This window comes from Athene cunicularia (assembly GCF_003259725.1).
Source record: "Athene cunicularia isolate RWA chromosome 6 unlocalized genomic scaffold, athCun1 chr6_part2, whole genome shotgun sequence".
In the NCBI taxonomy this organism is placed as follows: Eukaryota; Metazoa; Chordata; class Aves; order Strigiformes; family Strigidae; genus Athene; species Athene cunicularia.
Window position 1 is genome coordinate 10873014 of NW_020799106.1, and position 4463 is coordinate 10877476.

Consider the following 4463-nt stretch of genomic DNA (forward strand, 5'->3'; position numbering starts at 1 on the left):
TTTGATCTTGGCATAATGTGAATATATAGACAGCTATTTTTGAAAGTGATTATAACCGATTTGCATAATGATACAGGATTTTTCTCATAGCAACTGGAAAGACTATCATCTTTAGCTTGTGGGAATGATTTCAGGCTTTAAGAACCGTGTTTTGTAAAATCTACGAATGGCATTAGAGCATAGGTGTTTCTGAAGTGGCGTATGGATTATTTCCTTTTGTGTGTCTGCAGTATTGACAAAGCATTGCTTTTTCTTTGTGGCATTTGGTAACTTCACAAATTACTGGGTGATTCATTTTAAGGTTCCTTGTGTATAGTGTAGTTTTGTTTTCATTCATTTGAAAGTTGAAGTTTTGTAGTTAGTAAGAAGTACAAAGTTGAGTAGAGGATGGTATTTTAGTGTTTTGCTGTTGTGTATCATGAGTCTCTCATGTATTTTTTTAATTATGGTTGCTAACTAAAATCCCAGCCTCCATGTTTACAAGACTGAGAATGGAATGAGAGCTTTAAAAGCTGTTGAAACCATTTCTGGGAATGAATTTCTTAGGAAAGAGCTACGTTGGCAAAATGTGGCAGGGTTTATTTTATGTTCTTTAGAAAGCCCATTTCAAATTTTGATAGTTAGGACAGTTTGGTTAACTTTGTTTTGCATGTGTTGTAGAACTGCCTCAATAAATGGCTGAGGCTTTTGGCTTTTTTATTTGCCTGTCTGAAAAGAAAACAAAACAAAGCAAACCTTGGAATTGAAAATGAACTTGTTGCATGTTTTAAATAATCAGTTCTTTCAGATTTTTAAAATTATCAGTATCGTTACCAATTTCATGATGACTCAGAATTCTTGCTTTGAATGTAAGCCCAGCTTCCAAGCTCCTTTGTAAGAAATCTCGTCTTGGTAGTGAATATCTTAATTTCAGCTTTGGAAATTAATGTTAAATTAACTGAGGTGTGAAAAGCAGTGTCTCTGAATGGTTGGGCATGGCTGGTGATAGAAGAACTTGCCAAAGATGGTGCTCAATGGACAGTTGCTCCCCTAACTGGCTTGGCTCCATACCCTTCCGTGCAGTGATCCCAGGCTGTCCCTAAGGAGGACTGCTTCGTTCCTCAGCAGCAGGAAAAAAGGAAGCAGGTACCGATGCAGTAACACCCATCCCCTTCACTTGCTGCAGATCTTGGGGCATCTTTTCACAGAAGAGGAAAGGGTGGAAGAGCTTGGTCTTTATGGCAGCTTTTTCAATTAAGTGACAAAAGTGCTATTTCTGTTCAGACATTTAGATATCTGTGCAAACAGCAACAGCACTTCCACTCTGTTCTTCCGTCTTGTGTTGCTCCTTAAAGCAAAAGGCATTCTTCTGGTTGAACCAGCAAAAAGAGTTTCAAAGCAATATGTTGCTTCAGTGTGCTTGTCAGAAGCATATATTAAAAAGAGACAGAATGATCTTCACCAGCAGTACAAATGCATTTGTCACAGTTGCTGCTTGCTGTCGTTCTGTGCAGGTGAAGCCTGCAGCCTGGCAGGAGTGCCGGGGTCCTTTGTGAGCTGTGCCCGGGGTCTCTTAATGCCACATCTGTTGCAGACAGAAGAGTGAGTCAGCAGTGGTGTGTGAATTGCATTCCAGTCCAATACTTTAAGATAATAAGTAAGGTACTTCAGGATGCTTTTATTTAGGTGGGGGAGAAATTGGCTTGACTATTTAAAAAAACAAGCATGTTTTTCTAAAAATGGCCTCCACCCCCCCAACAGCTCACTGTTGGATATTTGTTGATGCACAGTTAAGCTTAAGCATTCAGTCCTGCTGCCTTGCTCTTATTTAAAAGAAGAAATGCATGCAAACTGTGCATGTACATCGTGCATCGCCCTTGAGGAGTGAGGGAGGGGAGAGGAGTCACATGAGATGCGTGAGCCAAAAGAGGATCACGCTTTCCAAAAACGTGAGACCGCCCTGGTTATTTTGGAACTTTTTATCTCTCTGCCTGCGTGTTTTGAGGATTTGGTGTTTGGACAAGTCTGTGAGCTTGCAAACTGGAAACGCTGCTGTTAAGATGTTCTGTACCCTTTGCTTGGGGTGTCTGTCTGCTTCACTTCCATCTTGCACCAGCTGGGAATCCTGGAAAGTATCTAATTTCTTAGCCTCTTGGAGAGGAAAAGCCAACAGCAGAAGAAAAGCATCTGAACATAAACTGCAGGCTGAAACGCGTGAAAAAAATGCATAGTAAAGCTCATGATTGTGAACAGAAATTTGAGGAAGTTACATGGTAATTTGGTAAAGTTTGGGCATCAGTTTCATGGGTGATACTGTAGTTGAAACTGAGTGTTTTGATGTGGTGTGTCAAAATGAATTTATTTTACCTCTGTTTCTAGCATGAATGCTTGTCTTCTACAGAGAGGTGCTGTGGAAATCAGGTTAATATACTGGATAATTTTGCTATGGTAACTTACATAGCCCTGCTACTCAGAACAGGATGCAAAAGGAGGTGCTTTTGAGTACGAGTGCTAGAACTGGCAGTAGGTTGAAATCAGGAACAAGGAGGGCGTGATGGGATGTGCTAGCTGAAAGTCAGGTAATTCACTATTAATAGGCCTAGAGCAGGTGCACATGATGTATAACTAGTTTCTTATGCCTATGGCAAGTAATAACTGATAGAATAGTAAATACATTGCTAATTATATAGCACCTTTTGTTAATTAAGCAGAGGTGTGGACTGCTTGCAGAGTAAAATACATTCATAATGAAGTTCAAAGTTTAAGATTTATGTGATTTGATACTATCTGAAGTTACCACAAGCTCTGAATGTTAAGCAACTTAATGTTGGGGTTTTTTTTTCAAGATAAGGGTTTTTTTAGGGTTTGGACAAGTACTGAATAAATTGGAAACCAGATGTGAACCCCTTTCAGAGTCTGTATTTAAGGCAGCTACACATTGGATTTCTCAAAAGCTTTCATATTTTTCTTATTGTCTGTATAAATCATCTTTGAATAGTCCAAGCAGACCAATGTCTATTAATACTTGGATTACAGCATAGTGAATTCTAATTTTTTTTTAAAGTAGAAAAAGTTATTTCCGTGTATTCAGTTCTTAATGTTTTTTTTAGTCTTCTAGTTAACTGTGTAAATGCGGAACTCGGTCTGTGCTGCTTCCCTGTGAGTACTTAGGCTTGTGGGAATTCTGTAAGGATGGAGTAGTTTGTTTCTTACTTCAGGCTTTTCTTTGTGTACAAGTAACCAGAATATTAATATCTTGGAAGCTGCTGCAATGTCTTCTGTTCTAATGGTTACTCTTTGGAGCTTTGTTATATTTGAACCTTAAAAATAAAAATGATTCTTAGAATTGTGGAACAATTTATGTTGAAAGGGACCTCTGGAAATCACCTGTTTCAGCCCCCTTCTTTAAAGCAGGGCCAGCTTCAAACATATCATGCTTTGTTCTTACTCCTAAAATTAGTTTGAGGAGGAGTATGTTAATGCGGCAGGGTATGGCCTGTTTTTGAGCTGCTAGTTTCATTTCTTTTTTGCTTTTCAGTGAAGCTTCTTCACTACATTATAATTTCTATTTCACTGCATTATAATTTCTAATAATGCTTAAAACTTGGGAGTATATTTTCTTGAGATCTGTTTAAAAAAAAAATAAAAATCCATATATAATTACACCACCAGGAAAGTATATAGCAGTGATTTTTTAGGAATTTTTTGTGAATTCTTTATTACATCAGCTCTAGATGTAAACTTGCAGTTTTCTGATTTGGCCTTTTTCCTTTAGTGCTAATCTGTTTTAGCTAAGAGATACTTTTTCCTAAATTCCTTCTCTCAGGTTGCTTTTGGCAAGTGAATTACAAGTTGTTCAGAATAAGAAACTAGAATATTTTTCCAGAAGTGGAGAATATAGTAAACAAGACGCATAATCCTTTTCAGATCTGTATATTCCCATCTATTGCAGTATCTTACGTTTAGGCATTCAGAGCTACGATAGCAGCTATAGTGGTCTGTTATGTAGTGATCATGGAAAGTGATAAAAACACTAGTGTTTGTGTAGCTTTGCCGGGCTTGCATGCCTGAAATGCACTTTTTTGTTTGTTTTGCTCTTTTGCACGGTATACCTATTTTGGGATCACTGGGGACTTGAACATGAGTTTTAATTTGGAACATCTTGCAGTTCAGTCACACAAGAATATTTTAATAGTTTCCCATTGGATGTAATATGCCACTCAAACTGTAGAGAAAGATCAGGATGTAGCATCTGTGTGATTCTAGTGAGATGATGTATGATAGAAGTGGATTACTTGACTCTGTTTTTCTGATGGATTGCCTTCCTACTGGATGTTAACCATCAGCTGCCAGATAGCACAGACTACTAATAAGCTATCTGTTTGGGGGTGTAAGATGATTTCTGTTATGGTGGCTGTGGTCAAAATACTGTGTTTTAAAAAGTTTCCCTCCTGATTTTTCTTCCCCCTCTTCCCCCCCCCCCC